This window comes from Pinus tabuliformis, chromosome X (assembly GCF_031772625.1).
Source record: "Pinus tabuliformis cultivar Carrire ecotype Pingquan chromosome X, CPIR1, whole genome shotgun sequence".
NCBI classification, from domain to species: Eukaryota; Viridiplantae; Streptophyta; class Pinopsida; order Pinales; family Pinaceae; genus Pinus; species Pinus tabuliformis.
The window spans coordinates 269,765,094-269,787,673 of NC_142308.1; the positions used below are offsets into that span (position 1 = coordinate 269,765,094).

At 40.6% G+C, this 22,580-nt stretch overlaps 1 protein-coding gene across 1 annotated transcript in view; it reads left to right on the forward strand.

Moving 5' to 3' along the window:
• LOC149139426 (P-loop containing nucleoside triphosphate hydrolases superfamily protein) overlaps positions 1–22,580 on the forward strand; it is a 576,721-nt gene that overhangs the window by 115,979 nt on the left and 438,162 nt on the right. The window lies entirely within an intron of this gene.

Below are 22,580 nucleotides of genomic sequence, written 5' to 3' on the forward strand. Positions count from 1 at the left end.
CATTATCAATGCTTTTGAAGATAGATATGGTTATTCAAACAGCTTGCCTTCTGCCCCTAAAACTGTGCAAAAGAAAGAAAGTAATCTTATAAAAGGACCAGCTGTTGAAGAAAGATTTCAAGATCAGAATGTGTCATCCACCAGTACTATTGCAGATCAAGTTCATGATAGTGAAAAATCAGGGACAAATGATAATGAAAGAGAAGAACAAAAGCAAATTATACGAGATCTAATGATGCTAGTGAAAAATATGGAAAGCAATCAAACTAGTTATATCAATGATGTAAGAACTTTATGCACCCATCTGGAGAAACGTAATAGGGAGATGGAGGTCACGCAAAATCAGCATGCTAAAGAAATTGAGGCCATAAAAACTAAATATGAAACAGAAATTAGAAGCATGCAAAGCAAGATGTCAGGCTTAGAAGAAAATATGATGACCATGAAAGCTGATCATGATAGGGAAATCGATTCTATGCAAAACAAGTTGTTAACTATGGACGAAGAAATGACTATCATGACATTCAATCATAATAATCAGTTGGCTGACATGCAAGCGAATCATAAAGAAGAAATAAATTTCATGCAGCATTGCTTGATGGACGTAAAGGGAAAGAACGATAAAGTAATAAAAGATATGCAAGAACACCATGCCAGACAAATCAATGCTATAAAGGTTGAACACTCTAGTCAGATGGATGCCATTAGAATACAGGTTCAAAGGTTTCAGCAATTGGAAGATGAAAGAAACCAGGTGACATCAATAGATCAGGAGCCTTCTCATTTGCTACAACAAGTTCCATCTTATTATGAGGAGGTTATTGATTCGATTGAAAGATGGTTAATTGAAGGTGATCCAGATAGACTTAAAAACGACAAAGATCAGATGCAAGATGAAGAAAGACATAGCACGCATATCTTACATACTTCATCTGATAGTTTTGAAACAGAAAGTTCTATGTCATCAGTCATACAACCAGCCAGAAAGAAAAAGCGCAAGAGAAAGAGAATGAGACGAAGATTTGATGCATCAGACGGCCGTGAGCAGCTTGATTTTCGGATAGGAAAAAGTCCTACCATATGCAAAATTGGACATGGCACATCCGACAAGCAGCCGACAGATTTGCCTGAAAGTAGGCAAATGCTCAGTATGCACTATATTGAACACATCTGATGCCATGGGGCATCTTTTGTATCGTATTTCTAACCCTACTCCTTGTTTTTCCGCATTTTCATTTCTGCTTTAGATAGTTAATAAATGAAGAGCTTTTTTCTTTCTTGTGCTTAATGTATATGCTGATTTTTGGATGGACGCTACTTATTTTTGTGTTGTATGGATGCAGATTCTGGATTCTCACATTCCTGCAAGCAGCAAAGTGTCCCCAAGTAGAGCCAGATGTTGACCTCTACTGGTCAACTACCCATGCAGTGCACCCCCTTTTTCTTGGTAGAAAGGGGCAGCACCTGATCAACATGTCCGTGCCATCCTGCAGTCATCAGTAGTTTCATCATTTTGATTGTAAACCCAGTCTGCATGTATGAATTGTAAATAATCTTAGCAGATATGAGTCGTGTATGTAAATTGCCTAGGTGGACCTAACTTTCTAGTGGTAATCTACGTCCTGGAAGGTTTTTCGTCTCATCGATCCATGATCGGCAGAGTTTTCCTTCAAACTTGACCCCAAAGACGGGATGGATTTTGTCATTAGAACTTTAGGAGAATCCTAGTGTGTTAATCTGCTAGATTATAGTTGTGTCGCAGAAACTGAGTGGTTTATGAGGGTCTATGTTAAGTGGGTTTGTCCCCTTAAGATGTAAATTGTAAAAGTCATGATGTAATGTGTCTTGAGGGTTGAAAAATGTTTTAAATCCCCTCATGAGTCCTAAGTCCTAGGTCCTAGGTGATGTTTCCGAAGGCTTAGTTCGATGATCCATTTAATAAAATAAATAAAATAATAAAATAATAAAATAAATAAAATTAAAAAATTAAAAAATTAAAAAATAAAAAAAATGAAATAAATAAAAAAATAATAAAAAATTATAAAATAAAGCAAAAACCCTAACTAATAAAATAATAATATTTTAAGTGAATGCATGCAAAATATTATTTTTTAATAAATCGACGGATGAGATCAAGAGATGTCTTGATCCTCATCAACGGTCGAGATCATTTCGACATGGATCACTCGAACTAGCCGTTGGAGTCATTTCCTTTAAGTAGGGTGCTAGGGGTCAGTTCAGATCATTGAATCTGATCTGTGAGTCTGGTACTGAAGAAGCTCTCTTGTAAATCTGTTTCTGGTTAATAAAAGAAGACTTTGGGGTCCATATCCTGCTGGTGTTACTCTCTTGAAATGCTGTGAGATTGTTTAAGTTTCTGCATATTTTATTTTCAGCCATTAATAATAGCTTATTGTAGAGTAGTGTGAGCACAGGTATCTTGTTCACTTGCTAGGGTTTGAGTGCTGTTAGGGTTTCTGGAGTATTGGCAGGTATCTCCATTACTTTTTGAGACCTAGCTGCATTTTTGCCCTCTTTACTGATGGTTGTTTTGAGCTGTGCAGAAAACCCTTTCTGAAAGAAATTTGTGGGCGTTCGGGGAAGTTCTCGGCTGAACCAGCCAACTCCCGCAAGCATTTTTTGCTGAGCCCAGTTGGATTTGATCCTGGGTCTATCATTCGGTTTATTTTTCTAATTTGCATGAGAGATTTTCTGAAGTTCTTCACAGTGAAAATCTGAAATCTTTATTTCTTTAAAATATTCCTGTGCTCATTGCTGAATCTGGCTGTTAAGGGGCCAAATCTGTACATTAGTCAGTTGTTTTAGGGTTTCAATTTTTTTTTTTGGATCTAGGGTTTCAAATTTTTTACAGTTTTCATTAGGGTTTTCAGTTTTGGTTTTATGCAGAAAGGCGATATAAACACGCTGCCCTGCAAATGCAAAATTCTGTCTTGAGAAATCATTTTAACGCAGCCACTTTCCTATCATTGTTGGGGGAAGGAAAACCGAGAAGCTCCAATCCGAACAGATTTCAAGTGAATTCGTAAACAACTTTGAGATTAAAGCATTTGATGGTTGTGCTAATCCATATCTGGGACTAGCAGCAGTTATAGCTACTGGAATAGACGGCCTGCGGAAGCACCTTGTTTTGCCAGAGCCTGTTGACACAAAACCGGACTATCTCAAGGAAGGTGAGGTGCACAGATTGCCCACAACGTTGGATGAGTATGTTACAAAACTCAGACTCATTACTATCAAAGTCGGATTGCTCAGGTACCTATCTGTAAGAAACTGCGTATTATCGTTTGTCTGGTGTGTGTCTTCAAACCAATTCAAGCTTCTGCCCACCGCCATCACGGATCCATGAGCTCGAGTTTATCAACGCTGCTGCCGACAAAGAGTTTCCAGGTTCTGCGTATTGTCTTCGGAACCTCTGCGTATTGTCTCCAGCGTGTTCTGTAGGCTGCCGTCAAGGTATTCGCTGCAGAAATTCCTCAGGTAAAATCAGTGGCGTGAAATTTTCCCAGTGTCGAAGCACTCAAAGTTTATGCAGCGCAGAGTTTCGGTTAACGGCTAGATTCGAGGCCGCATCCCCTTCCGCCGGTGACTGAAGATTTTATCGTTTAGCAGTGGTTACTCTCTGTTCATTATCATCAGGGTAAAATTCTTTTGTTTCGTTTTTGGTTGTATGCGTTAGTTTTAAATTTATTTTTACTTAATCTTTATTTTCACTTAGTCATAGGTTAATACGTTTAGGTTTTAATCTTAAAAGTTTTATAAAAAAAAAAAGAGATAATATATATATATATATATATATATATATATATATATATATATATACACGTAAGGGTTAGATTTGGTAATGTTTTGATTTAGATTTTAGAATTTCGATTTTAGGTTTAGATTTAAATTTTTTTATAGTTTTGTTTTATATTTAAAATAGATTTTAATTTAAATTAACGTAGATTTTCATTTGATTTTAATTTTTAGTTTAGTTTAGAGTTTTGTTTTTTTTTATAGATTTTAATTTTATGTTTTAGATTTAACTTTAATTAGATTTTAAAATTTTGTTTTATTTTAGACTTTAGTTTTAAAATAAAAAAAAAATAAAAAATATAAAAATATAAAAAATAGTAAAAAAGATTTAAAAAAAAAATAAAAAAAATTTAGGCTTAGCTTTATTTTTAATATAGTTTAGTTTTAGATTAATTTTTAGTTTTCATTTTTTAACTTTTGTTAAAAAAAAAAAAAAAATTAATTTTCGTTTTCCTTTTAAAAATTTTGAAAAATAAAAATTTTGTGGAAAATTATTTTTGCCAGATTCAGTTGTTTTCATGTTATATCTTTCATGGTGAGATCTAAATTTTCAAGTCTGGATATGAATACGATGTCTGGTTAATAATTCATGATTCTCGTGATGACTTAAGGCATTTATCTCTTCAAAATTTTCAGTTGCCGGATATCGTTTTGGTCATGCGATTTAGCTGATGACAAATGATTGCTGTTCACGGTTTATGTTTTTTTTTATATCATTTAACAAGTAATCATTTTAATAACAATCTTTTAAGGCACTGGTCTCCTCAATTAATTAAATCATTTTAGTGCTTATCTTGATCGTGTCTCGTGTCTCCCAACCAACTGGTCGACAGTTGGTCTCATCATCTCACAGGGTCTACCCCCCTTAGCCGCGGGAGACAGGCTTAAACGGAGGGATCGGGGATCAGAGTGACAGCCCCCGGTCTGAGCGTTGTCGTGTCAATCTGCGCGACAACAAGTGTGAAATTCTCTAAAGAGAAGAGAGATCCAATCCAAAGTGATGATGAGAAATGAACTCATCTCACTTGTATTTATACAATAATAAGGAGTTCGAATTAGTGTTCGAAGCCTACATAAGCTCTAAAATAAAATAATGTGCAAATAACCTTAACTTTTGGTGACAAGCCCACCAAACTAGCTCATAAATGAAATAATAAGCCTCACAAGAGGTTAAATGATAAACAATGCATGTCGTAGGGCCCTCCAAGAGGCTTGATGAGGTCCATAGGTGCCATAATGAAGAATATGACCTTCAAAAGTGATGGACAAGGGGGTGGTTCCTTGTTCTCCAAACAATACCTGTGGTGATCCCAATGGGTATGGGGGCACAATAATAACCACACGGGTCTCCAAATGAGTCGAAGATGCCTGTAGACCATCTATAAGGGCTCAGATGATGGAATAAATAATGCCACATCAGTGTACAAGTTTTGGGTCACCTGCCAACTGTATGGTGCAATTATGGGGGGCCAACTGGGCATGGTGTACCAGACACATCTTACTCGTCCAATAGTTGGATTTCGAGCAATCTTTGAACATATCTAGGGAGCCATGGAGCCTACTGTTGTGGAGGCCCATGGCTCTCTAGACACACCCTACATGTGCCAATATTAGGTCTTCAATAATATATTTGAGTCATCATGTAATGTACTTGTCAAAAGAATAAAGAAAATAATAATTATTATTATTATTGTGACTTATTAAAGCATTGGTTTCATGCTTGGGTCACCATGTTTTGTGTCAAAGTCCCCATCGTAGACTTTTAGGATTTATTCAGAATCTATAGAGTTATTGTACATTTAAAGAGACCCTTCTTGGGCTTTTGAATCATGTAAAAAGGTTAAGTATTGATTCAAATGTGAATTATGTAACCTCCACACCATGTTGGCCTAAGAGAAAATCAAGTCGGCCTAAGGACCCTATTCAACCCCACAAGGAGCCTATAAAAGGAAGGTCATCAAATTCATTTCGAGCATCATTCGATTGTCAAGTTCGAATTCTCTTGTAGCTAGTAAGAAGTGCGAAAATCTCTTGTTGCTGGGCAGAAGTGCGAAGTTCTCTTGTAGATAGGAAAAGGTGTGAAGTCTGTTGCCAAGAAGCCAAAGTGAATGCGAGTTTGGGGAAGTCTAAGGAGACAAGGAAAAATGAAATCTTGTTGTCTATCTCTCTGTTTTGTGCCCCAGATTGGGAGATCGACGTCTTCCAAGTTTCATTGTTGCAGGAAGTTGCCAGTTGCCGTAAATTGCTGCATAGTCGAAGTTTCTGGGAAGAGGTCAATATTCTGGGAGGTTGACTTGGTGTGGAGTGAAGGTTTGGTCTTGGTATAGGGTGAAGAGTCTCAAAGAATACTATTGAAAGGAAGAATTATCTTGACTGGGTTTTCTCCTCGAGGGGGGTTTTGCCCTGGCATGTGTCTACATCTGGTGTCTATTGTTTTATGTGCTGCTGCATTGGTAATTGCTTGATGAACTAAATGAAAGAAGATATAAAGAATCATAATAATAATTAACATCACGAGTAATTATCAAGAATAAGATTTTTTTTTTTGCCTTTCTGATTTTCTAACACTCTGAAGGGTTAGGACCATGTATAGTGAGACCAAACCCAAAATGGAGACCATCTACGGTCTTGCATAAGATCCAATGCGTCCCCATACCTCCAGCATATCAAGTCATTAAAATAATCAAGCAAAATATTTTACACTGTTGATTTCTGATAACATCGGATGTGCTCTAAGCATCAAATTTTGCAAGGAGGCTTGGACACATGTATTCCACAATACCCAGAAATTGTTTTGGGAAATTCCACCTAGAGACGGTTTTATTAAAATAATTAATTATTTTTAATGGGTGCCCAAGTCTAAACTTAGGAAATTAAAATAATTAAAGGGTATTAATCAAACTGAGGGTGAAACTTTTAGAAGAAGACAAGGATCAAGCCAAAATGATTTGAGCCATTGATTAGAATCTAATTTGGGCCGTTGGTTCTCAATGAGAAGATTATTAGAAATATTTCCTTATCGAAGTTTTCCAGTGTTAGAGGGAGTAGCGCAAAAGCATTAGCGCAGAGCAGTTTTCTGGTGAGATGTAGTTTTATGCTATAGTTGCTGGGGCAGAAAAACGTCAGAAGGAAGGAGACACTGTTGAGGGAATTTCTTGCTCAGAGAATTCCTAGCTAGGGAATTCGATTTCTATATTGCTGAGCAGTAGCAGAGAGGAGTAGATCTACTAACTCTAGCAGGGAGTGCATAGGCTAGCCTAGTGCTGCACAAAGGAGAGAGGAGGCCGTTCGACATTTCATTGGCAAAGATGGAAGCTAATGGGTTGTGAGATCAAGATTGGTTGGAGGGTGCATCCAACTATGTGATCTGGAAGGCAAGGATCTAATGCCTTTTGGATGAGCACGATGTCAAAACCTATGTCGACAGTGTGGTAGTTGTACTCGCAGATACAGATCCGCTCAAGAAGTACAAGGGTGAGATGGAAAGGCCAAGTGATTGATCCTCGATAGAGTGAGAGATCACGTAGTGTGTCACATTGCTGGCAAAGATATTGCCCGACAAGTGTGGGAAGCATTAGCTACGCTATACAAAGGATCTTCCGAGCAGTGGAATATGTACTTGGAGCAGAAAATGAGATCCACGTACATGCAGAAGGGGGAACACATTGATCCATTCCTAATGAAGCTTCGGGAAATCCGAGATTCAATGGTAGTTGTGGGGTCAACATCTCAGCCTACTGAGATGGTGAGGCTTGCCCAGAATTTTGTTTTAGAAGAATGGCAAGTATTTTTCCAAAGCATCTTGGGCAGAGAGAGATTGTTAGATTGGGAAGGAATGTGGGCCGCTCTTCAGTAGGGAGAAATGAGGAGAGACTTAGTCAAGTGCAAACTTGATAGCAACAATAACAGCGGGACGAAGCCCAAGGAGGAGGAAGAGAATGCAACCCTTGCATCTAAGGGGCAGCGGGAGCAACGAAAGAAGAAGAAGATGTTTCGAAGATCAAGTGCTTCCATTGTGGTGAATTTGGTCACTACGCTACACAGTGTCCTCTCAAGAAGAAGGACAAAGATGAGAAGCATGATCCGAAGGCTGCATCCGCAAAGATCGAGGAGGAAGAGTTTTCCATGGTTGCCCAGATACCTCCAGGGGAGAGGTGGGGTGATCTAGTACTATAGTTCGAAAGAACTACAAATGGGAAGGATCCTTGAGGAGTCCACCTCTTGGATCAATACCTTGCTGCGGGAGTGCATATCAGATGTAGCAGGATGGACCAGGATCAGTTGATGTAGAGGAGTGCCAAAGTGACAGTTGTAGTGGCTAGGAGCATGGAGACTGAGCAACACAGAGCAGAATTGGCAGCAGTGCAGTTGGCAAAGTGTGTGAGAATTCCTTTACCCGGAATCCCTACTGTAGCAACTAATGATATTTCTCCTACTTGTTAGATTTACATGAACATGTTATTTGCAGTTTCCTACAACAAACATTGAAATACATGCACTGCAACCTACACCATTTAAAATAATATGCCGAAACAAGAAACTGAACAATAGAGAGATACATCACAAATGACAGTGGTTTTTGGACAATCATCCCCAAAAAACCCAATGCGAGAAAACCGGTGCAGAAGCTTTGAGGGTTTTATTATTATGCAGTAGTAAATTTGAACACAATCGCTGGATGTCGTCTCGACAATCCAGTTACAAAGAAATGTCACTGACAGAAGGATAAGTGAGATTACCTCACCCTATCACTTGGAAATCTTGGCTGATCCAACCCTTGCGTGAACAGCGCTTGGCTGCCTCTGCGCAATGTCTGCATCAACCTAACGTCTCACTATCTTAGAATTGCGTCACTCTTCCCGTTGCTCGATTTGCCTCTGGAAATCTGACTTCTTCTCTCCCGGTCTCACACCCCGGAATCCAGCCACAGAAATTGATCTCCCAACAGATTTTTGGACTTCCTCTTGGCTTCTGCGCTGCCTCTGTGTCAGCCTACGCTGCCTCTAAGTGGGCCTGCGTAGCTCTGCGGCAGCCTCTCTGGCTCTACACTGCCACTTTTGAATCTCCCTCTGTCTTATCTTCTGAGTATTCTCCGACCAGGTAGCATTCTCTTCGGATACTATCCTTGCCCCTTTCTGCAAAAGCTCACTTTGAATCTCTCTTTGACAGCTATTCTACTTCAGAAATTCGATCATCTAAACTCCTTTTTTGTGTTCTCCAAGTGCCCAACAACCCTTCTCTTATAATCCTCTTGTTGATCAATAAACAGCCCAGATTAGATTCTAATCAATGGCTAGGATCATATTGCCTTGATCTCTGCCTTCTTCTAGAAGTTACACCCGTAGTTTAGATTAATATCCATTAATTATTTTAATTTCCTAAGTTTAGACTTAGGGTCCCATTAAAAATAATTAATTATTTTAATAAAACTATCTCCTGGTGGAATTTCCCAAAATGATTTCTGGGTATTGGAGAATACATGTGTCTAAGACTCCCTGCAAAATTTGAGACTTAGAGCACATCCGATGCTACCAGAAATCAACTATTGATTTGGGGTAGCATCAGATGTGCTCTAGCCTTGAAAATTGGTGGAGAGGTGAAAGCACATGAGATCTCCAAGACCCTGAAATAGTTTGGGCAAAATCTAACTAGTTTGGGAGATATTAAAATAATTAATATTTTTAATGGAGTCCCTAAGTCTAAACCTAGGGATAATAAAATATTAATGTGAATTAATATAAAACTGAGGTAGAATGGTCCAAAAGTCATGGATCAAGCCAGATCTAATCTTAGCCGTTGATTAGGGACTTAATCTCGACCGTTGAATTGTCAACGAGAAAAGTATAAGAAGAGGCTTGAGGGTCAGTTGGAGAACTCCCCGAGTTGATCAAGAATTTGATTTTATGGAGTAGGACTTGCTGAGGAAATCGAAGGAGTGATCAGAGTTGCAGTTGAGGGGCAGTGAATATAGTAGCAGAGAGGCAGAGATAGTACCAGGAGCATCAACGCAGAAGCCGGGAGAGGGTTGACGCAGAGCTAGCTAGAGGCCACGCAGAGGCAGCCAGGAGCTGCGCAGAGCTTGAGGAGGGCCAACGTGGGAGACACAGAGGCTCTAGAGGTTGACGCAGAGCCCCGAGAGGCTGACGCTGGGCCAAATAGGCTGATGCTGGGCCAAAGAGGCTGACACAGACCCTAGAGGCTGACGCTGGGAGATTTCGTGGGGCAGATTGGAGCTGGAGAGCTAGATAGGGTGACGCAGTCCCTATCAGGGTGACAGAGAGCAACAGAAGTGCTGCAATGTTGCTGTGGGATCGTTCCTCCAGTGATTTAGCCGAAATATCTGTCTCCGACTGAGAGGTACTACTGCTGAGGGAATTCTATGTTGGGTGAGTCATTTCTGGCACCCATGTTGTATTCTGAAAGTGCATAATAATAAAACCCTCTGAATAGCTGCACCGGTTTTCCTGCATTGGGTTTTTCTTGGGACATTAGTCCAAAAACAATGGTGTCACTTGTGTGCTTGTTTCTTTTAGTTGATGATCTTTATGTGTTGATACTGTACTTGTATTTATTTTCAGTATTTACATGGTAAATAACTTGTTAAGTAACTGAACAAGTAGGAAGAAATAAATTAGATAGTACAGGAAGAATTTCTAACGGTTAGACTTAGAAATTCCAACATGGTATCAGAGGGTGGTTGCAGATCACAGGGTAACTGAAGGCATCAACCGAGCTGAGTAGCAGCAGCGGAAACAACTGTCCCAAGTGACAAAAGATGTTTCTAGCAGAAAGTAGCAAGAAAGGGGTGACGCAGAGAGCCTGCATCATCAGTTCGAGCCAGGAGGAGGATCAACGTTGAGGCAGAGAGGAGCAAAACTGACCTACGCAGTGTCGGGTCATCTTTCTCAAACAGGAAGGATCGACGTTGTGGCCAGGAGGTGCAAATTGTGCCTGTGCCAGGATTGTGCAGCCTAGAGGCTCTAACCTTCAGACTGCTGGGGCATAGGACGCTGTGGGTAAGTTGCGGAGCGAAGCTGGTGGGGTACTGTGTTGAGAGCAGTACCTAACAGGGCAAGACCAAGGAGGAGGGAGTTGCTGTCGAGGATTGGCAAAGGGATTTCCAAAAAGGAAATCGAGGCTCAGAGAGAGTCAAACTGAGAACTTCCAGAGAGGAAGTAGAGAGACTTGAAAGAGTCGAAAGAGGAGCAACGAAATGGCAGTGAATGGGCTAAGAGATCAGGATAGACTGGACGGAGCTTCAAACTTCGTAGTCTGGAAGGCTAAGATCTTGTCCATTCTAGATAGGTATCGCATCAAACACTTCGCCTTGAAAATAATAGTGATCCTAGTTCACCCACCTAAAAATGACAAGTACGAGGAGGCAATGGCCAAGGCAAAGTGCATCATCCTTGATGGTGTCAAGGATCATGTGGTGCCACACATTGCCGAGAAGGAGACGGCAAATGAGATGTGGGAGGCCCTGAAGAAATTGTACCAGCATACTTCTGTGTAGAGGAGGATGTTACTTGAAAACCAGTTGCGGTCATATCAGATGCAGAAGGGAGAGCAGATAGATGTCTTCCTCGATGGATTGAAGGAGATCCGTGATCAACTAACTTCCATAGGGGCCACACCGGATCAGGAACTGATGGTGAGGACCGCATTGAACACAGTCTCAGAGGATTGGGAGGTATTTGTCCAGAGCATACTGGGTAGGACAAGCCTTCTAGATTGGGAGGAACTGTGGGCAGCTCTTTGTCAAGAAGAGATCAGACAAGTGTCCAAGGCGTGGGGTAGTGGAAAAGGGGTCAGAATCAAGGAGGAGGAAGAAGAAGATGCGGCTCTTGCGTTCGTGAGAAAGCAGGAGAGAAGAAAGAATAAGGACCTCTCCAAGGTCAAGTGCTTCCATTGTGGGGAACTGGGTCACTATGCGAACCAGTGTCCTAGGAAGAAGAGCAAGGGAGAGGATTCTGAGACCAAGGCTGCGCCGGCTAAGGGGGAGAAGGAAGTGGAGACTAATGACGAATGTGCCATGAGTGCTCATGCACCTCGAGAGAAGAGGTGGGGAGACATCGCGCTGTAGTCAGACGGACTACAGGCGATGAGTTGCAAGATCCTCAAGGTACCCAACCTCTTGGATTATACCTTGTTACGAGAGCCCTGAAGAGGAGTAGTAGCACTGACGGATGTGGATGGAGCGACAGAGAGGGCTACAGTGCAGGAGTCCCAAGACAATGTGAGGTAGCAGTGTGAGAGGCATAGAGTTGTTGCAGCAACGCAGAGGTCAGAGAGGGAGCACTTGTCAGCGACAGAGGGAGCTTCAGCATCGGGAGTGTTTCTAGCCTGACAGAGATGTTAGAGTTGGGAGATTAGTTACTTACTTCTCAGTAACTGAGTTGTAATGCAGCAGTTAGCAGTGGAAGTGCTATGAGCAGCACGATGCATCATGATGAGAGGGGATGCAGTGCAGACGTAGCAGTGGCAGTGGTAGGGCCATGGGCAACAAAACGGATGCAGAGGGAGCTGTCGTACGGATGCAGCAGTGGAAGTGGTAGGGCCATGGGTAGCAGTACATGATGTAGCAGTGCAAAGGATGTTGGGCAACAAGCCTAGCATTAGCACAGGGACCGATGCCGGATGATCGGGGTGATACTCAGTGAGGAGTATTACTAGAGCACAATCCTCGCTAAGAAGGAGTGTTGATTTGGGGTAGCATCAGATGTGCTCTAGCCTTGAAAATTGGTGGAGAGGTGAAAACACATGAGATCTCCAAGACCCATAAATGGTTTGGGCAGAATCAAACCAGTTTGGAAGATATTAAAATAATTAATATTTTTAATGGAGTCCCCAAGTCTAAACTTAGGGAACATAAAATATTAATGTGAATTAATATAAAACTGAGTTAGAATGATCCAAAAGTCATGGATCAAGCCAAATCTAATCTTAGCCATTGATTACGGACTTAATCTCGACCGTTGAATTGTCAATGAGAAAAGTATAAGAAGAGGCTTGAGGGTCAGTTGGAGAACACACTGAGTTGATCAAGAATTCGATTTTCTGGGGTAGGACTTGCTGAGGAAATCGAAGGAGTGATCAGATTTGCTGCTGCTGAGGGGCAGTGAATACAGTGGCAGAGAGGCAAAGATAGTACCGGGAGGATCAGCGCAGAAGCCGGGAGAGGGTTGATGCAGAGCCAGCTAGAGGCCACGCAGAGGCAGCCAAGAGCTACGCAGAGCCTGAGGAGGGCCAACGTGGGAGACACAGAGCCCTAAGAGGCTGACGTTGGGTCAGAGAATCTGCTGCGGACCCTAGAGGCTGACACTGGGAGATTTCGTGGGGCAAATTAGAGCTGGAGCGCTGGATAGGGTGATGCAGTCCCTATCAGGGTGATAGAGAGCAGCTTAAGTGTTGCAGTGTTGCTGTGGGATCGTTCCTCCGGTGATTTAGCCGAAATATTTGTCTCCAACTGAGAGGTACTACTGCCGAGGGCATTCTCTATTGGGTGATCCATTTCTGGTACCGAGGTTGTATTTTGAAACTGCATAATAATAAAACCCTTTGAATAGCTGCACCGGTTTTCCCGCATTGGGTTTTTCCGGGGACATTAGTCCAAAAACAACGTGTCACTTGTGTGCTTGTTTCTTTCAGTTGATGATTTGTATGTGTTGATACTGTACTTGTATTTATTTTCAGTATTTACATTGTAAATAACTTGTTAAGTAACTGAACAAGTAGGAAGAAATAAATCAGATAGTACACGAAGAATTTCTAATGGTTAGACTTAGAAATTCCAACATCAACATAGTGTAGAGTCAGCAGCAGCATAGAGGCTTCCAAGGGTTAGCGCAGAGACTAGAAACAGTCCGAACTCCATCAATAGATGCATCATGATGAACACCTGTTCAATAATTATGGCTGATTTTTCATTGCTGATGTAGTAGCAACAATAGTTAAGAAGGTTGTAGTGCAGATGTAGTGTTGGTAGTGGTTGTGGCAGCAACAACATAGATGCATAACTTATGAGGGTTGCAGTACAGATGTAGTGCTGGCAATGGCAGGGTCAACAACAGTACAGATGCAACATTTGTGTAGTAGTTGATGGACAGTGGTGTTAGACATCAACTACACAGAGGGAGATGTTACAGAGAAGGGTGATGCTTCAGCAGGTTGCATTACTACAACACATTCCTCGCTAAGAGGGAGTGTTGGTTTCTGGTAGCATCGGATGTGCTCTAAGCCTCAAATTTTGCAGGGAGGCTTGGACACATGTATTCCACAATACCCAAAAATCGTTTTGGGAAATTCCACTCAGAGACAATTCTATTAAAATAATTAATTATTTTTAATGGGTGCCTAAGTCTAAACTTAGGAAATTAAAATAATTAAAGGATATTAATCAAACTAAGGGTGAAACTTCTAGAAGAAGACAAGGATCAAGCCAAAATGATCTGAGCCATTGATTAGAATCTAATCTAGGCCGTTGGTTCTCAACGAGAAGATTATAAGGGGAGGCTTGATGGGCATTTGGAGAACACATCAGAGAGAGATTAGGAGATCGAATTTCTTAGAGAGGGCAGCGCAACAGTTGCTAGAGAAAAGATCGAGGATATTTGTTGCCCTAGTTTCCAATGGAAGTTTTCCTGGACTGGAGAGTCAAGGCAGAGAAGGCAGAGAGATGTCTAGAGAGGCTGACGTAGGGCCACGCAGAGCTATGCTGTGGTGGTGCAGAGCTTCAGAGGGAGATCGAAATTCTGCTGGTGAACAGTCAGGATATAGTGCTAGAGCCGGGGTGTGAGACTGGGAGGCTTGAGAGCTGAAGTTTCCAGCCAACAGAGGATCAAAAGGAGGTGCAGCGTAGTCCCAACTGTAGTGACGCAGTGACTGCGTAGGCTTGATGCAGTACTGCGCAGAGGCAACACATAGGCTCATCTCCAACGCAGATCAGTGTCGGTTCTTCTGGTGACTGGGTGAGATCATCTCACTACTCGTTTGGTCCAGTTTCTCTCTCTATCGGATAGCCAATTGGGCATCCAACGAATTGTATTCGGAAATCTACTACTTAATAATACAAAACCTCAACTGCTGCCTAAGTTGCACGAAACGGGGAAACGGAAACGAGTTTCCGAAACGGGAAGCGAAACGAAACGCGACCTCCCCAAATTTTGGAAACGGGGAAACGCGAATATATATAATATATATATATATATATATATTAAAAATATTTAAAAATTATTAATATATATATATGTGCAATCATAAAGCATTAATGATACATTTACTTAAACATTTAAACATTAAGATTAAATTTACATCACATTTACTCATGAGTCATCACATAATGAAAATAAAAATATAGGAACTGGAAAATCCAAAATCAGCCTTTATTTATATTAGTATATGAGGCTGCAAGTACAATAAAGACTATAAGGCTGCAAGAACTATAGAGACAAGTCACAAAAGACTAATCCTCATCATAACAATCCTCATCAAAAATAGAAGCAGCAGAATGCTCAATAGTGGATGGTGGTGCTGAAGAAGATGATGCACCAATTCCACTTCCAGAATCGTCCTCAATATTCAGGGCAGCAAGAGAGAGATCCAAATCAGGATTTTCTGCATCCACATCCCATTCTTTAGAAGGACCACTGTTGTATTCTGGACCCCTACGAGATGCAAGGCGAAGGTTGGAGTGCACATAAACAAGATCCTCTGCTTTCTGTGAGCCCAACCTATTGCGCTTCACAGAATGAATAAAACCATAAGTGCTCCAATTCCTTTCTGCTGATGAAGAGCTTGCCACTTGTGAAAGAATACGAATGGCAAGGCTTTGCAAATGTACACCATTTGCTCCATGACAAATCCACCACCTAACTGGATTCATGGTGCTTCTCTCCTCCAAAGCTGATATATCTGCATAATCATCTATTCCTGCAGCAAAACTGGCAAATTCCTCCTTTACCTCCCTATGTAGATGAGAAGGAAACATTCTCATAAGTGCTTTTTTCACCCCAGTAGCCACCTCTCTATCCTTATGGGGTGCCTTCCTCTTCCCATTGCTTTTAGCAATAAGCTCCTCATCATAAAATTTGGGGTTCAAAGCATGTGCTAAAGTGTGCAATGGTGTATTGAATTGTTCCACCTGTCAACAATGATTTTCTTGATCAAACCAGCAAAATGATCATCAACAAACAGACGTTGTGGAGACTCCTGCGAAATGATTTCCATAGTTTTCTCAACCATGGAATCCATGCCATCATATACCTCTCCCAAGAAAGGTTGGTCAGTGTCAGCACTCCGGAGAAGCTCAAATGCAGGGGTTGTGAACTTTAGCAAGAAATCTACCTTGCTCCACCAATCCTCATCAAGGCACAATCTACGCACCATAGATCCCCGCTCTGAATCTGCTTGTCTCCACTCAATCCAAAGTTGACTCACCACCATAGAAACTAATGCATGCTTAACCTCAACAAGGCGGCGCAACATCACGAAGTTTGAGGCATATCTTGTCTCAGCAACTTTTAACAACTCCAATTTGGAGTACTCTCGAAATATGGCCTGAGACTGGTGGTGGTTGGTGATGAATTTGATAATCTCCCTTGCTTCCCCTGTGACTTCCTTTATCCAGGAAACTTTGTTGTCGATCTCCTCTAAGATCAGATTCAGATTATGGACAATGCATGGTGTCCAAAAGATGTGGTCATACCTCCCCTCAATAATTAAACCTGCAGCTTTGCAAACTGGTGCATTATCCGTGATAACTTGCACCACCCTGTTAGGCCCTATTTGTTCAATAGCTTTTATAATAACATCAGCAATGAACTGTGCATCTTTCACCTCTCCTGAGCAGTCTTCTGCCTTGATAAACATTGCTCCTTTGGGGGAAGTGGCAATGATATTTATCAATGGTCTGCGCCTCATATCTGTCCAACCATCTGAGACTATGGTAACCCCAGAGCTACTCCAGGAAGAACGAATTGGAGCTAAAATGTCCTCCACAAGTTCCTTCTCATTTTTGAGAAGCTGGGTTCTGACTTTCTCATAGTTGGGCCCCTTGTACCCTTGAGGAGCTTTGTTAACTGCCCTTATCATATCTTGCCAGTAAGGAGAGCGAACAACATTGAATGGGATACCACATGCATAAATGCACCTGGCCACTCTGGAATCAGCTTCTTCTCTTGCTTGCACATTCACCAATCTAGCAATTCTGCTATCCTGAACTGAATGGGATGCCCCTGAGCCTCTGGTATTTTTGGGTGCTGGTTGTTCATGTTCTTGAGTGTGACCAGCTCTCCTCTTTCTTGCTTCAGCTACAATCCTTGGCTCAATGTTAGATGGAGCTTGAGTAAGGTCATCATGCCTTCTCTTAATACCATCCGCCTCATCTTGCTCTCTTTGATATGCCCTCCTCACCAACGGATCTGATGTTTTTGTGCAACCCACAATCCCCTGTCCTCCTCCATGCAATAGATGCGCCTTCACTCTTGGGTAGGAACCCTTGTACGTATTATTGCAAAGAGTGCATCGCCATTCCCATGAGCCACCACCTCCACATCTTTGAATCTTCGTCACATGCCTCCAAAGAGGATAATATTCAGCCCTTGGGTTGGCCCTAGGGTTTGAAGTTGCAGCTGCACTTTGGCTGGAAGCCATTGCTGCAAAAATAAATTAAAAAAACAAATCTGTAAATAATAAAAACGTTTTTCATATTTTTGGCTGTATAAACCCTAGAAAAATTAAAGAAATAGTAAGAAAAAAACTAAGAAATGAATGTGGCTTACCCAAATTAATTTTCTGTGGCTGAATCTACCCTAAAATGCCAGAAAAGAGGAGAAATATGGCTGTAGCTGAGCCAAATCTGTTGCAAAAATAAATTTAAAAAACAAATCTATAAATAAAAAACGTTTTTCATATTTTTGGCTGCATAAACCCTAGAAAAATTGAAGAAATAGTAAGAAAAAACTAACAAAATGAATGTGGCTTACCCAAATTAATTTTCTGTGGTTAAAACTACCCCGAAATGCCAGAAAAGAGAAGAGAAATATGGCTGTAGCTAAGCCAAATCTGCTGCTACAGAAATCTCCTGCTGAAATCTCCTTCTCTTGCTGCTGAAATCTCTTTCTCCCGTTGCTGAAATCTACTTTGCTCACTGCTCAAAACACCCTAGCTGAAACAACTGCCAATCTCCAAGAGAAACGACTTGCTGAATAGTGTGATGAGAGAATGAGAGACACTGCTCTTTTATAACTTTAGAAATGGTTTCTAGAACAGGCTGGAAACCCTAAAAAAATTTAAAAACAAATTAGAAAAAAAAAAAAATTAAAAAACAAGTGTTTTTTTTGGGGAAACGGGGCCCGTACAGCCTGGAAACGCGTTTCCGGCTGTACGGCCACGTTTCCCAGGAAACGTGGCCGTACGGTCGGAAACGCGTTTCCAGGCCGTACGGTACGGGGAAACGCGTTTCGTTTCGTTTCCCCAGGCGAAACGCCCTGTAGACCCATGTTTCCTGCAACTTAGACTGCTGCACTGATTTTCCTGCATTGGGTTTTTCCAGGGGCATTGATCCAATAGCAATGGTGTCACTTGTGTGTGTTATTTCTTTCTTGCTCAGTCTCTTGTTTCCGCATTTAATTTAATTGGTGAAGGCTATAGTGTATTAGTTTCAATATTTGCTGGAGGATGTACTAAATAATTTGTTTATAAATTTAACAAATAAAAGATAATTAATCAGTTGTTGTAGTAGAAATTTGGGTCTTCCAAATTTTCACATACACATCATGGACAATCAGTGGGCACTTCATAATGGCATGTCTTTCCATGGTGGGCTTGGGACAAGGGTAGCTAGTAAAAGGGAAGCCCACACTTGGGTAAATAATGTATAGGAAGGACTCGAGAGCAATCATGGTATATGAGTTACCTCGACCTTGATTTTTCCACCCTTCTTCGAATGCCTTTTTCCTTTTATGATTTTCTTTGGTTAACTGCTAGGGGCTCAAGGGATGAGACCATGATATGCAAAGTATAGCAGTGGATACCCCTTATTAAGGTGGGGCAGTTTATTGCCCACCGGGGGTTGGGACAATCATGGGTTCCTAAATGATAGAGGGGACTCATCAAGGGTCTATAGGAACCAGGGTGATGGCCATGAAAGGGGAAGAGCTCATGCAATGGCTTTTGCCCACGTGCTAAATATATTTGTCCCGACCATCTTTTGCATTTTGTGGTACAATTTCTTGTTAAATGTGGCCATTTATGTTTTTTCTTTTGTCTTTTATCTGCACCAACCTTTGGGGCATCGTTACATCCTCGACCCAAGATTTGGGGCAAGGGGAGGGGGTGAATGACCCTCTGTGGACCCGGTGGAGGAATGTGGACCCAGGTGGGGAAAATGATGGAAGGGAGTATAATAAGCGGAAAAGGGGATGATATGTACGAATTGGGGAGTGGGACCACACATTCAAAATCGTGGTTTCCCATGAACTATCATCCCAAAAATCCAAAGGTTAGTAAAAGAGATCCCACGGGACTAGAATCGAAGGTTAACACCCCGAAAGAGATCAAGGGGATAATTGCTCAAACCTAGCCCACTCTTTTCGTTGAATCCCCCCATTAGTCCATGCCCAATAATCTCCATAATAAGCAAATTGAAATACTCAATTACCAAATGTAAAGACATACCTTTAGGCTTGGGAGGCCCACCTTCAAACATACGATCATAACTGATGGGTGAGGGACCACATGGATGGCTCAGGTGGCGGAGAAATGGCACAATGAGCTAGTTGGGGTTGCAAGGGGCTGCTGGTTGAGGACCATCATCGAGAAACAAAAAAATTCTCTTGGGGATATCACCCGCAAAATGGTGGGTAACATGTCTATTGAATAGGACATAAGGTATTTCCTATGTCATCTAGTTAGAAATTAGAATAGGTAAATTACGTGAATTCACATAATGGGGATAAAGGGGAAACATATAGGAGAACTCTTAAAGTCATTGGTCGCTGGGTGGGTGAGCGGAGGACCATAGTGAAGTATTTGTGCTTTATTTGATTTTCCCATGATCTCTTTAGCTTTTGTTCACGCTTGATTTAATTAAAGCTCACAACTTTCTTTTCTTCCTTTTTTCATTTCTGACCCTTTTTTGTTGATATTTGATGAGTTTACTATATGTTAGGGGGTGTTGATAAAGGGAAAATTGATGGGAACTTGAAAGTGTTAAGTATGGAGGTGATGTGGCTACGCTACCCACCTTGAATTCCTAATAGTACCTAATGGCCTAGGTTAAGACACACTTATCTAGAGGCAATTATGTCCCGACATGGTTTAATATAATATCGAGGTGAACTCTTTACTTATAAGTTGTGAAGCACGTGTTTGCGAACCCACGGGTGGGGTTCACGAACCCGTCCAGGGTTATCGTCCCCACAAACCGGGTGTTGGAGCGGGTACTTCCCAGATGAACCCATACAAACTGGGTTCTTACCATAAGAACTCGGTACTTAAGAACTGTGGCCTAGGTTCATTTGCTTAAACGGATTCACAAAACCTCGAAAATGGGTGTGTGACGGGTTGTTATGTGGCGCTGGGCAAGAAAAAAAAATTCCTTAGTAAAACATTTCAAATTTAAAGTTCTGAGGTCTTAAAGTCACATAATTTTGAAAGAAGTGCAAGCTTTTTTAATTTCTTTGCCATGTTTTTTTATCAAAATTCCTATCTTAGTAAAACATTTCAAATCTAAAGTTTTGAGGTCTTAAAGTCCCATCATTTCAAAAGTATAGGTTTTTAAAATTTCTTTGCCATGAATTAGTTCCTGGATTTTATTTCTTAATGATATAATCACCAATCTAAGTCACCTGACACGGGGATTCGGGATTTGTAGGATTCAGGATTCATGGTGTCGGATTTGGACACGTTGACCCCCGGAACAGGTCATGTAGGATTCGTTATATATTATTTTATTAAAATATATATATATATATATATATATATATATATATATATTAAAAATTAGATATTTCTTACACAAATTTTAATTAATGATACAAATTTATTGATTTCAAATATAGATCTTCATCTATAGCTATTAGCATGCATAGTACATACAAAATTCAAATACATGTCAATCTATTATCTATTTCTTATGCTTGGCCCTCTTGCCACCACGAGAAATGTCTAATTTTTTAGTCTTGTTGGAAAATCAGGATCTTTGTCATTAATATCACCCTTTAAGCATTAACATAAGATAGAACAAGCATAACATGTCAAGTCAAGATTTTGGTTGAGTGATGCGTACATTTTTAGGAGGGTCATGATACAGGAGTTCGACAACCAATGTCACTAACATCAAGGTACATAGAGGGATTGGTGCTCTTGATTAAATACGAGTTCCATACCCTAATACATGAGAAAATTCAGTGGAAGCATTGCAATCCCCCAATCCTAAAACCCTGAAAAACTGATAAGTCTACTGGATTTTGAATGAAATCTAAAATTCTACTTTCTCCATATGAAAGCCAATGAGGCTGGAACCACTCTCAAACATCCTGAGTCATTTCATGGTAATGTTAAAAATTTAAGTAAAATCATTTTCATCCTTTTACTTTAAGAATTTAACATTACCATGAATAGCATATCAATACTAGGGCCTAGACTTGATCATTAAGCTGCCAAAACGCTTGCCAAATGAAAATATGCGTGGCTGTAATGACCAAATGCGGCCTTTTCATACTTGTGCAGGTCACTTTTGCTACCTAACGAGTCCTGGAAAACAGGACACGCTGCCAAAATCGTGACACACAGTCGGATTCAACGTGTCAAAATAGGACACGACGTGTCATGGTTTTTGGACACGAATCTCGAGAGAATCGTGTCGGACACGATGGATTCAGGATTCGTGGGGCCTATAGGACGAATCCGTTTATCTAGTCACCAATTAATAGTGCATGCCTCTAACTGAAATATGACATCCTTTTATAGAAATAACATTAAGTACAAGTCATCTTAAGAAAGATATATGCATTTAAAAAAACATAGAAATACCATTAAGTACAAGTCATCTGAAGGATATTTGCGCTTAAAAAATACGTTTTGCTATATTAAGTGTTTGCTAATTTCCTTGTGTTTCTTCCACTCTGATAATTTTCCCCATATAAATGTTTCATCACACTCAACACAACACTTCGATACTAAGTTCTTTATTTATTCAGTAGTATCCATATGTGAGCAATGTGTTTTTATGGTTTAAATTTCTTTAAACATATATATTGATTTTCTAATCTATTTTGGTTTTTATCTTGAAGGGAGTTATTGTCTTCATTTTAACATGTAAATTGCAATTTCCACTCTATATCAAATTTGAAATTTCAAAGTGAATGTTCATGTTTAAGTCTTAAAATGATTTATTTTCCTCCTTGTAAGTTGGAAGAATTCAAAATTCATATATATTATAATTTATAAAATATATAAATTATAATATACCCCCAACGAACCCACGTACCCTGTTTCAAAGTGATGCACCTGTCCCCTTACCCACATTTCCTAGTAACATAAGTTATAAGTGATAAGTATCCATCTAATGCTAAGTAAACTTCACTAGCAAGTCAAAACTCAAGCATCACTTCTAAGGGAATCCACTCAGTGAAACCTTAAAAATTGTAACCTGAAGCATCATGCAACATCATCTAGCACAACTGATTTTGAGAGAATTGGGCACCAGGAATGATATACCAGAATCCAGAAAGATTTGTGAGAGCATGAATACACTTAATGGG